This window comes from Eleutherodactylus coqui, chromosome 7, assembly GCF_035609145.1.
Source record: "Eleutherodactylus coqui strain aEleCoq1 chromosome 7, aEleCoq1.hap1, whole genome shotgun sequence".
In the NCBI taxonomy this organism is placed as follows: domain Eukaryota; kingdom Metazoa; phylum Chordata; class Amphibia; order Anura; family Eleutherodactylidae; genus Eleutherodactylus; species Eleutherodactylus coqui.
In genome coordinates this window covers 139,884,470-139,898,159 of record NC_089843.1, presented here as the reverse complement: position 1 = coordinate 139,898,159, position 13,690 = coordinate 139,884,470, and positions in this window count along the sequence as shown.

Genomic DNA, 13,690 nt, shown 5'->3' with positions numbered 1-13,690 from the left:
TATGTGACACAAACAAACAGATTTTGCGTTTTATATATAAGATAAAGCATTTGCCAAAGCAAAATGCAAATATTGTGTGATATGTTATATTAAAATGAAACAGTTTCATTTAAAAATGCTTCCAAACTTCAATACTAAATGAAAACATTTTAGTTTTTGTGTGGAACAGAAACAACAGAAGATAAACGAGCATTGTTCACATCTTTCAGCACAAAGTTTATGCTTTCCTCAAGAAATAGTAACACCATTAAAACAACATTAGGAGTCTCAATTAAGTCAGCAGAAAAATAAGCAATGTGTATATGCTGTAGATCTTTTCATATATAGAACAAATACATATTAAAACCAATAGTACCATAATTATACCATGTAATGAGTGTTTGCTTATCTATAGATATAAAACATATAAATATAATGAATACATTAAAGTGTGAACTATTGTGACATTTTATTCATTCACTTATTCATTCCAATGGGATACCCCATTCTCCCCTCTTACAACAGTGGCTCACAGTTGCTCTACCAAGCGGCTGCATCAGCCTTGCTAGGCTCCGCCATCCAGGAGACAAGAGGGAGTAAGGAGAGATGGGTCGTGGACCAAATTTGGGCACATGGCAGAAGACTTTAGGTGCATGGAGTGCTGGAAAATTGCAGCACGGTGAGCACTAGTTGAAGCTTTGCACCTTGATGGATGGAGAACTTTCTTGACACCTCAAGCACCAAATAAAAAGAATTGTTGGCTGCACCACAGAAGGAAGGTGCAGAGACTGTGTAGAGCTAAGGTGCTACTGTGAGCTGTGAGGGCAGAGTAGCAAAGTACTGTGACAGTCAGGATAGGTGCTGCTGGGAGCTGCTACTGGCCAGAAGCAACAATTTGCAGAGGAGCTGCTGCTACTAGGGAGGAAAAGACACTGAAAGACTTAGTCCCTGGATGTGAGAGGGTCTGTTTGATCTGCTGCTCTTGTACTGCCCGAGTGAATGCCAGGATCCAAAATGAAAGTGGGATTCCACTCCGGTGGTAGTTCCCATTGTGCTGAAGGCGCTCTTTAGTGATCTTCCCTGGAGCTGCAGGTCCTACTGTCATTTTGAGTGAATACATTCATATTTCATAGCTGTATATGTCTTTAATATTTGAAAAGGGCGCCAGAAACGCATTGTATAGGATCATTGTGTATCCACCTTTGTTTTGGAAGATTAAAAACTACTCCATTTAAATACTATTGCGACTATCAACGTTTATCTTCTCCTGAAAACCCAGCTATTAAGAAGGAATTTATTGTTTAACTCCTTCCTCTTCATGCGTGCTAAATATTGGCACCACGTTGCAATTGAATATCGCCTCCGTAAAACCCTCTAGAGAAAAAAAAAGTTAATCACAGGCCTGTTCTGACCAGAGATAGAGATAGTGGTGGCCATTCAGATGGCCACTGCAATCTCTGGCCTTAATAATTTGGATGTGAACTGAAAAAGTTATGTTAATAGGAATTGAATCTGAAAACCCAGAAACATTGATATTGGAGTTTCATTTCAATCTGATATACAGACTGCATATTACATTACATAATTTATACCTTTGAACTAATGGGACTGGTTTGGTTTCAGCATTATTATTACTGTTATACTATTTGCCAGAGTCGATATTATTTCATACTAAGTACAAAGTATGATTGTCTACATAAAGTAATAATAATCCTAGAATTTAGTTAGCAGTTGTTAGCATCAGGTAAATATACAGTAAAAGTTAAACTCTTTTCTTGTTATTATATCTTGACTCAATTGTTTTTCTTTGTTTGTAAATACCTTTGTAAATCCTTCTGTGGCATTGTATCCTGAATCTGCATCTCTATACCACCATTCATGACAAGTACTTAAATAATATTGCTACTTTATACAGTCTCTTTGCGTTGAAAAGTCTTTTGCTTATGAAAATTGCATGCAGATAAATGACCTATCAAAACTGATACACTGTTATATGCTTCTTTCTAAATATTTGAATGTATCATGCACTGCACCCTGAAGCTTGCATTAGCCATAACAGAGTTCATATATTTTGTCTGGATTGTTTATTAACAGCAAATCTACATTATAATTAGGAGGGAGAAATAGTTATATACAGATGTGTCCTCCCTTAAATTGGCCCTAATGCTAATGCCCACGGCCGGATTTCTGCTGTGTTTCACGCGGCGTAAATCCACGGCGTTATGCTATTGAGTTCTAACGCAGTATTCCGCAGCGTTAAAGAAATCGCAGCATGCTCTAATTGCCATGGAAAAACATGCGGCTGGCTTCCATTTTAGTCAATGGAAGCCATCCGTCATGCTATACTTCTGCTGTGAGCACAGTGGAAGTATCACATGATTAGGCGTCCCTACCCAGTGCCCATCGCATCATCCTGCACTGCTGGTGGTGGGCGGGATGCGCATAGCGGATCCGGAGTGGTGAATATAGGGGCTTTGAGGGGTGCTATGACTGACTGCACTCCGATATTCCTCTGGCAGAGTCTGTCACGGCCGTGGACATGAGGCCTAACTCAACAAATTTCAAGATGAAAAAAAACAAATATCGGAAAGATGTTTCCAGTAGATGCCATTGGTCATCTGTCCATCACCATAGGTTCTTATGTTAAAAAAGAGTGTATATGTTTAATGTATATTTTCTTACTGGATGGCTGTGGCAGATGCCTCCAATGGATGTCAACCATTGGCCATCTGTCACCCATAGACTTTGACATTAAGAAAGGCATGCATTTAATATATACTTTTTACTGGATGCCATGAGAACATTTTTATATTATGAAAAATTGGAATCCCTAACTAAAAGAATTCAGGTCAAGGCAAGAGTGGACACATCTGTACATGGAGCTCTGTTGAAGAGTTTTAGTGTAATTCAAATCAGCATGATGTGTGCTGATCATCATTCTCTTTAGGCACATTGCATGAATAGTTAAGTGATATCTGATTATAACCATCCATATCTATAAATGTATCTGTTAATTTATCTATTCCCAAATTATTATGCAGTTTCAATCTAATTTCACTCAGAGGTATGTTGATTGGCATAATGGAATCACATTTTTCTCTGGACAGACTTTCTGGTGGTATTACATGTGTTGTGTGACAGTTTCATGGCATTAGTAGCAATGTGGACTAAAACTTCAAGAAATATCTGAAGATGTAAATAGGTGTGGATGTGTGTGTGGAGGGTAATGCTTCACTGTGAATGTGCCCAGGTATACATTTTCTCCTAAATCTTCAGAATATTTGCTGTGAAATTGAATGAATTACTGCTACCAGTCATTAGAATTTTTTGCAGAAGGCTAATGAGGCTAAGCCACATTTGCATCATATGAAGTCCTAAGAAATGTTATGCTCTAACCTTTATATGAGACTAGCTGATTTACCCAGCTTCACCCAAGTTAATTTGATACAGGTGTTTACGTGCTCACACAGAAATTTTATGAAGTCAAGGTTAGTTTAGAGCAGTGTTTCTCAACTCCAGTCCTCGGGTCCCCCATCAGGTCATGTTTTCAGGATTTCCTCAGTATTGCACAGGTGATGTAATTATTGTCAGTGCGTCACACATTGCCATAGGTGTTCTTACTATAGGATATCCTGAAAACATGACCTGTTATGGGGCCCCTGCGACTGGAGTTGAGAAACACTGCTTTAGAGTAAACGAGGAATAAAATATACATATATAGGGGAATTAGACTCTTCTGAGCCTGCATATACTGATGTCCCTCTACAGAATGTGCCACTCCTCCCACTCTCCTCATTTAGGACCTAAAGAATGCGTGCGCTAAATTTCACACTTGTACAACACTGGGAAGTTGCATTACATAGTGGTGCACTGACTTTTGCAATTAGTATTAAATAATCGAGTTGTAACCCCCTTAATTTTCCTATTTAGTACCTAAAGAATACTATTGCCAAATTTCACGCTTGTACGACACCGGGAAGATACATTACATAGGAGTGCACTTCCTTTTGCAATTAGTATTGAATAATCAAGTTGTGACCCCTTTACTTTTCCCATTTAGGACCTAAAGAAAGATCGTGCTAAATTTCATGTTTGTACGATACTGGGAAGTTAGAGAATTAGATTACATACATTACACAGGGGTGCCAATACGTTTGCACTAAACATTGAATAATCGAGTAGTGACCCCTTTACTTTTTCTATTTAGGAGCTAAAGAATGATCATGCGAAATTTCATGTTTGTGTGACACCAGGAAGTTACAGAATTAACTTAGGTACATTACATATGGGTGTCAATACTTTTGCACTTAGCATTGAATAATCAAGTTGTGACCCCTTTACTTTTCCTATTTAGGACCTAAACAATGGCCGCGCCAAATTTCATGTTTGTATGGCACCGGGAAGTTGCATTACATAGTGGTGCCAATACTTTTGCACTTGGCATTAAATAATTAAGTTGTGACCCTTTTACTTTTCCTATTTAAGACCTAAAGAATGGTCGTGTCAAATTTCATGTTTGTATGACACCAGGAAGTTACATTACATAGGGGTGCCAATACTTTTGCACTTAGCATGGAATAATCGAGTTTTGACCCTTTAACTTTTCCTATTTAGGACTTAAAGAATGGTCATGCCAAATTTCATGTTTGCATGACAGCAAAAAGTTAATGAATTAAATTAGGTATATTACATAGAGGTGCCAATACTTTTGCACCTAACATTGAATAATCGAGTTGTGACCCCTGTACTTTTCTTATTTAGGACCGAAAGAATGGTCGTGCCAAATTTCATGTTTGTACGGCATCGGGAAGTTAGAGAATTAGTGGCCAGTCAGTGAGTGAGTCCGTCAGTCAGAAAGGGCTTTCACCTTTATATATATATATATATATATATAAAACAACTCCAGGATTAGACACTTTTTCTCTAAAGAATGAAACTGTTCTCCCTGAAAAACTAAATTGTCTGAAAATTCTGAACATAGCTATGAAGATCATCCCATCAGCATCTACCATAGTATTTTAAACAGTACGCTGCATTAGAGGAAGCCTCTCACTGACATTCTTCTGCAATAAAAATAATCCCATATCAATGGTTAATTCCCTTCAACAAATATCCTTCTAGATTGCAGTCACCAATTTGCCTAAACTGCCTGTCAAATCAGCATCTGTACCACAGCAGGTCCAAATGTGCCTCTAACAGCCTGAGGATCTGCGTATTTAAGGACTGATTTAATGAGCTTAGATATTTCATACATGTGAGTCATAAATTACTTTGTGTGATTAATCTCTGCATGAAAAACTAAATAATCTTGTAGATATTATATCTTTAAATGGCTAACAAAAATACATGATGTAGTAGTGAGCTTTCAAACCTCCCAGGGTCCTTCCTCAGGCATAATGGAACAGATCTAAAGACGTATTTACTTCGTTACTCTTACTGAGAACAATCACACTTTGCCCTACTGGCTAACACGGTACTAAACTTTTTTTAATAATTACTTTTACATGGCTTCTACATTTCTCAACCCGAAGAATGTTTCTGCTTCCTAAACTGTGTCATACTATAGGTATTGTTATTTCAGTATTTGTGTACAAGTGGCTGCATTCTATTTTTTGTTCTTTGAAATGCGTTTTTATACATTTCCTCTGAGTGCCTTTGCATATCTTTGATGTACAATGCCCTTCTATTTGCCCTCTCATATACATACCTATGCTTAGCAAAATCCACTTTTTCTCTGATGATAATTATCCGTTGAGTCGCAGTAAGTAGTAAGTAGTAAAGAAAGCACCTAGTCATATGCCAAAAGTGTATACACCCTTATTACTTACGTCCTACTCAAATTGTATGGTCACATCCTATTTCTGGCCAAATCCTTAGTCCCTGTTTATATCCAAGTCCTCTCAATTGAGTTTTTATCAAAAAGGTGGGTGCAAAGGCTATGTGTCTAAAGTGCACCAAAAGAAATGGGGGGGGGGCTAAGGCCTTACTGGTCCCTCCCCTCAAGCAATCTATCTTCAGGGGTCCAATATCTCTGCAAATCTATCGTGAACCTCCTTATTCCAGCTGGATAGTTCCTCCAGATTGTAAATTAAATCTACTTTAGCCTTCCACTAGGACAAGGTAGGAGGGGTCTTCTGAAGCCAAAGAAGAGGTATTAGGGCCTTTGCCACATCCAAGAGGGACGCCAGCAGTTTGTCTTTAAGAGGATGGAAAGTCGCAGAGGGCTTCCACAGAAAAATCATCTCTGCTGTTATAGAGAAGCCTGGTTTTAAGGACTGCATCACTCCCTCCACATCTTTCCAAAATGCGGCAATGACCGAGCACTCCCACCAGATATGCCTGAAGGAACCTGCCCCTGTATTATATCTCCAGCATCTATTATGTGGTGCGAGTTTATAGGCATGAAGCCAATGTGGGGTTTTGTATCATCTTAATAAAAGCTTATAGTGGCTTTCTTGGAGCAGGATGCATGGAGACAGGCCGAAGGCGGTTTGTAAAATTAATTTAATGTTAGAGGAGGATAGGGAAATATTCACTTCCTTTTCCCAAGAACGGAGGAAGGCTGGTTTATAGATCCCAGGGGCATAATAATTTTCTTGCGGAGATAGGTGATTATTTTACGCTTGTGATTGAGTAATTTTTCAAATGGAGTCTCTGGTCGAGTGGACCTATTTTTTTTATAAAACTCCTAAAATGCCTTAGTCACATGGGCCTTTTGTAGGAAGGAGAGGGACGACTAGGAAATCAAGGCCAACATAATATCAGAGGTCTTCCTATGTGCTTGTGCTTGGAAGTCCTTTATCTTTAGTGAGGCAAATTTCCCCCAGGTTCTTCTTACTGACCTATCTGTAGTCCAGCCTAGAAGTCTACAGAAGGCCCTCAGTGGAGTCAATGGGGATTGTTCTGGGGCCAAGGATGCTCTCAATTTGTCCCTGATCTCACAGGGACCTCGCATGAATGGAATAAAATTTTTGGATCTTTATTAGCTTCTAGCAGGGAACTATAAGTCTTCCAGCAGAGTGTCCCCATATGAGCCAGCCGCTAGAAGTTGTAGCAATTTATCTTTTGTGGGAGAGACCAGTTCCATCCAATAATCGAGTTGAGTAGCTTGGTAGAAGTCGTGGACACATGGCAAGCCGATCCCCCCTTCCTCTCTCCTTCTAATCATAAGGCTATAAGCCAAACGGGGTCTTCTCTGCCTCCATAGGTATCCCTAGAATGCTGAACAGTGGGCTCTAAAGAAGGTCTGAGGTAGGGAGATTGGGAGCGTTCTGAGCTTCTATAGAATTATTGGGAGGATATAAGATTTCAGTATGTTTTTCCTGCCGAACCAGGAAATGTATAGGCTCCTGACATGCGCTAGTAGATGTAGAAAGTTGTTACAATACAGATCTTCTGCTTTTTTAGTAATCTTGACTCCCAGATACTCTACTGAGGTATTCGACCATTCGAAGGGTGAACCGGATTTCAAGAAATGGCATTCAGCGGAGGGGATAGAGACATTTAGGATAGTAGACTTAGAAAATTTAATTTGAAAATTAACAATGGTGCCAAAAAACTCCAAAAATGAGGTCCGCTTAGGAATACCTGTCTCAGGTTCTAAGATTATGAACATGATGTCATCTGCAAACGCAGCCATGGTCAGAGCATTTGAACCCAGCTCAAGTCCTTTTATAGTGGGATTCATTCTAACCCCCTGCAGCAGGGGTTCCATGGATAGAATAAAAAGGGTCGGTAAAAGTGGACAGCCCTGTCGGGTACCATTTCGAATATTGAAGGGTGGAGAGAGTAAATTATTATTCTTCAGTCTAGCGTAAGGTTCTTGATACAAAGAGAAAATTGCCGAGATAAATGCAGGGGGAAAATTAAATTGAGCCAGAACTCTTTCCATATAAATCCAGTCCACCCTATTGAATGCTTTTTTGGCGTCTGTTCTTACCAACACTAGCAGGATTCCATGGACCTGGGCATATCTAATGGCATATAGCAACCTGCAGCAATCATCTCTACCTTTTCTACCTTTAATAAAGCCTGTTTGTTCTCTTTTTATCAGGGAAGGTATCAAATTCTCAAATTTTTTTCGCAAGTAATTTCACACAGAATTTAACATCTAAGTTGATTAGAGAGATAGGTCTGTAGCTGCTGCAGAGTTCGGGGTCTTTATTCTCTCTGTGTATAAGCATGATATGTGCTTCCTTTGCTTGTTTGGGCAACGGATTGCCCAACATAAGTGCATTGAAGAGGTTCTTCAGCCTCAGGTAAAGGTGTTTCTTGTTATATTTGGACTCTAGAAGGCGTTTGAGCGTACGTCTTAGATTCATTAGTTCCTCTAGTTTGTGAGTTGCGTGGGACAGTTTGGACAATTGTTTTAGCTTTGCTCTCTGCGAAAGAAGGTTGTCTATTTCTAATTGCTGCTACTTTTTGACCCTAGATCCCAGAGAGATGAGTAAGCCTGTCATAAATGCCTTATGTGCTTCCCACACCACGGGGAACTCAGGGTCTCCATTGTTATTTAATTGGAAAAATTCTGTTAGCATTTTAGGTAGATGGTCTTTCTCTGTCTCGGAGTGTAATAGAGAAGTATTGAGCCTCCATCTCCACTATCTGGGGCCGTCACCTTTGAGCCAAATGTCAATATGGAGGGGTGCATGGTCAGAGATGGTAATAGCCTCTGTTTTAGCCCCTTCTACTTTTGTCAAAATGTTATGGGAAACAAATATGTAATCAAGCCTCTGAAAAGAGGAATGAACTTTGGAGAAATATGTGTAGTCTTTTGTTGAGGGATTTGCAGATCGCCACGCGTCCACGACTCCCAGATCCTGAAGAGTTTTGTTTAGTTTTCTAATTTGCCTCTGTGAGACCCAGGATTTACCTGTCGATGAGTCCAGCAGGGGATTTAATGTGATATTTAAATCTCCACCCCAGACAATGGTGGCCTCCGCAAACTTCCTCAGAATTCCAAGCTGTCCCGTTAACCAGCCCACTTGGTAAGAATTAGGAGTGTAAAGGTTGGCTATTGTTAATTTAGTATTATTGATGGAGCCTTTTAAAAATAGAACCCTACCCAACTCATCCGAGTATTTGGCCTTGAGGGTGAACTCAATGGACCTGTGAAACCCCTTTGGATGCGGAGACCGGGTGGGGATTGCGAAAACTTTGGGGAAATAATTTCCCTGGCAAATTTGTCCACTTCCTTGATTTAAAATGTGTCTCCTATAAGAACAATAGCTTGGTATTATACCTTTTTAACAGTTGAGAGATATTGTACCTTTTCTGAAGCGAGTTAAGACCTCAGTCATTGAAGGACGTGAACCTTATCATTTCTATAGTCTCGATGTTACAGATGAACTCCGTCGTCTGTCAGGCAGGACCACTAGGCTAAAAAGGAACACAGTGGAAATAAGAAGCCTTGCACAAAGGTGTTCAATATACCAATAAATGAAGGCGGTGATGTTATAAACTGGCTGTTCTGTCTGATGATGGGGGTAAGGGAGAAATGATGAAAGGTGAGGTAAATAGGGGAAGGTAAGGGGATGAACAAAAATGGTAGGGGATGAACAGAAATCAAAACAAGAAAACGCAGTAATCAATTAAGAATCAATCGAATAAGTTCTCTTTTCCAAGAGATACAGGTGGGCTCTCCCAAAGTGCTGGAACCCAGCTGTATGAGTGAGGAGATAAAGAAACTATAAATCTAAAAGGAATCAAAATTTGCCTGATCGGAGGGGCACAAACAGGTGCCTTCTTCAAGGGGGGGGGGGGGGGGGAATAAATACTGACTTGTTGACGGCAGATGGCTAGAAAAGTCTATTTCAGGGTCTGATCCGCAGGAACACTATACAAAGAACATAACAGAACCTGTTGGGAATTACTGGCCTTGTAACATTGGTAAACAGAGGTAGTGGAGGGATCTGGAGGGGTCCAGATCTGCAAGTTGGGTAAACAGGAGGCATATGCTGCAGATCAGGTATCTCCGGGAGCATTTTCCTCTCTGTGCTTCTTCCTTTGTTTACTCCTGGGAGATTTAGAGTAACTAGCTGTGTGCCAATTTTCAGGAGTTGGAAGGTATGGAAGAGTCGGGAACTCCGGCAGAGGGATCCAGTTAGAAAGTTTGATGGGTTCTAAGCCCAGATGTTGCCAGCATCCTTGGAGGTCGTCTGGGGAGCGGATATTTAGTCTCTTTCCTTTATAGGTGATTCCAATGCTAAACGTGAAAAGCCACGCATATTTAATGTTCTTTGATTTTAGGGTCTCAAGTAAAGGCCGGAGTAGCCTGCGTTTGGCCAGGGTTATGGGTGAGAGGTCCTGGAACAGCTGAATTGTGGAGCCATCGTATAGTAAATTCCTGAAATTCCGGGCGTTATTTAAGATGGCTACCAGATCCGGGAAAGCGAAGAGTTTGCATATGATATCCCTCGGCTGGTCAATTGGGGCGGGTTGTGGTCTCAGAACTCTGTGTACCTGCTCTATGGAGATCGATGAGGCTCCGTCTACTCCCAATAGATCAGTAAAAATCTCCATGACTACTTTTTTTAGAGTGCCTGGTGCCCAAAATTCAGGAAGGCCCTTTATGTGCACGTTGTTGCGGCGGTTTCAGTTTTCTAAATCCTCCTGCATAAGGAACATTTTATTAAGGTGGAGGTGCTGCTCTTTAACCACTGAAGCTAATTCCCCAGCATGTGTGGTAATGGTGGCAGAAGAACCTTCCAAGTCCTCCACTTTCCTCCTCATGTGTCTCACCTCCTCCTTGATCTCTCTCAGCTCTGCTAACACTGGCCTCATTGTCTTGGAGAGCAGTTCCTTCATAAAGCCCTTTGACAGAGGCTCATCTTCCTCCCCATCTGAGGAACTCTCTCCGTCCTGCGCTGTGATACAGGCTGCAGCTGCTGACGGCGCCATCTTGCCTGCTGAGTATGGAGAACAGGCGCTCCGGTCTTTTAAGAATTTCTGCAGGTCGGATTGACATCGGGCTGGACGAGAGGGGTCCCTTGGTGTTCTCCTCCTCTGTCCTTGCTTATTTTCCCCATTTTAGGTAAGAATAGCTGCTGACTCTCCACGATCAGGCCCCGCCCCCCCTCCCTTGCGTCTTTCTAACGCTGCGATATCGCTGCTTTTTTTAACACGATTGTCAATGAGACTTTCTAATATTAAAAACGCATCGCAAATTGGCGCTTTGCAATTTTTGTGCGATGCGTTTTTAACATTAGAAAGTCCCATTGACAATTGCATGAAAAAAACGCAGCAATATTGCGTGGAAAAAACGTGCAAGAAATACACAAGTGTGCAGCAGCCCTAATGCATATGATTTTGATTCTCTTTCTTTAGTCTCACTTCAAATTTTCACAATTTTTCACAATTTATATGGACCTCTAGATTACCTCTCACAGCATATCAATTCCTGACTTATGCTAAGCAAACTGCTGTGATCAGTTCACCTGATCTACCTAAATGTTTCTGTGCAATCTACCTCCGCAGAGTAGTATACAAGTGTAAGCAACAGAGCGACAAACTGCATGTAAAAAATTGAAGACTTCTTGGCAGTAAATTCCCCTAGATCACCTTCTTTTGCATTTCAAACACTATTTCTTGCTAATCACTAATTTTGGAATTTTAAATAAAGCTTCCCTGCAAGTAAAGAATGTGTTTAAATGTATGTTTCCCTCCCATACGATGACAATCCTTGATATTTTTTCATGTAAAAATGACAACCCAATCCAGTTCCATGCTGAATTACAAAATGTCTGCATACTGGAATTATTTTATGAAGATCTTGCAAAAATGAACGACATGCATATTCTATTATTGATTGCATGAATTCTCAGACATTTGCCATCTGGAAGAATTCTCTCACCTGGAATTTAGCTCATCTTACAAGGTCCTCTACATATGGTTAACATTTGATATACTTTTTCTATCTCACCATTACTGCAAATCTGTGGCTGTGAATTTTGATATCATTTGGTATATTATGTTATTGTGTTTTGCTAGTTTTTTGTCTATGTATACAGCTGCAATGAAAATTATTCAACATCCATTCCAAATTAGGTTTATTTGCCAAATTTACAAATGTTCAGCTGCATGCAAAAAACAGTCAGATAAAAACAATTTAGATAGCTCAATGCAATTAATAAAACAAGTGGTTTTTTTAATTCAGCAGTCTTAGAATTTCTCAACACCTTCATTACAAGTTTCCTTAGCATTTATTTAATGTGCCTAAAACTTATTCCACAGCACTGTATGTCATAGGGTTTTGCTCTCAATGGCGCTCATAATCTAAATTCACCTGTTGGGGGGGCATGGCCTGGATGGCACTAATGGTGGTCGCTTGTTAGTGAAGCTTTGATAGCCACATATACCTGCAGCAACACTTAGCAACTACAGAGGACCGCAGGAATATCAAAAAGGAGAAGAGGGAGCCACAGAGCAGGAGGATGACCAAAAGACAACCAGTGAAAGTGGGACCGAAGCACTTGACAGACTTATTTCCAGCGCGGGGAGGTGTAGAGGAGCCGGAAATGGAGGCTGCGACTTCTGCTGCTGAATGCTGGCAGAAGCTAGGGTCATCAGACCAGAGAGATCTCTCATCCAGAAGAGGTGGTAAGTAAGCCTCCACTTTCCCCTCATCTCCACAGTCTCACCAAAAAAAGAGGACCTAAGAGAGAGCAGGAGATCCCAAATAATCCTATAGAACAAGGAGGAGAAGGGGGAATGATAGACCCCATAATGAGCTCCATAGTGCTCCAGTCAAGCAGCCTCTAAATACTTTGTAAGAGACATGATGATGGTTCTGAGGGGATAGTTAAGAAGCGATCTCACTGTATTGAACAACAAAGTCAGCTCTGCTATAACTGAATTAGAAGAAAGAGTAGACCATTTAGAGTCCAATACCAGTGAGATGATAAGCTCTCACAATGAGCTTATAGATGCACACTACAAACTGACTTTCAAGTTTTTAAGCACAAAATGGCGGATCTTGAAGACTGCAATAGATGGAACAACATTAAGTTCAGAGGAATTGCAGAATCTGGAATCTATGAGACTGGAAGAACTGCACAAATTTGTGTGGGGTCTCATAAAATCCCTATTGCCGGACTCTAGACCTGAAGATCACATTCTGGACAGAGTTCATAGGCTACCAAAACCTAAAAGCATCCCAGAAAAGGCGCCTAGAGACATGATAGCTAGAGTGCACTTTTTTTATATTAAAGAGGCCTTGATGAACACCTCCAGGAATCTTAAGGAGCTGTCACCTCCTTTTGAGAATATAAAACTGTTCTCTGATTTTTCTCAAGTCACCATGTTCGCATGTAAAAAACTCTCACCAATAACAGCTACACTGAGAGAAAATAAAATCATATACAGGTGGGGATGTTTGACCAAGTTAAATGCGATCAGGGAAGGCAACTCTAGTATCACCTCAACCTTTGATGAGGGAATCTCCTTACTGAAGAAATGGAATCTCCACATACCTGAAGAAAATGTACCAACTCATATAGTTAGATATTGGTCTCAGAAACAAGCCTCTGTGGCTCATAGAAAAGCGTCAACTTGCCACTGACTATTCATATGGCTATAGGCAGAAATAATTAATAACAATCCTCATACCTAAGGAAAAGGTACCACCTGAAAAATAGCTGAACTGTTCATATTCCAGACCATGAGCTTTACATATTGAGATCCCAGAGTTCGAAAAAATCAATTTTCTTTGCAC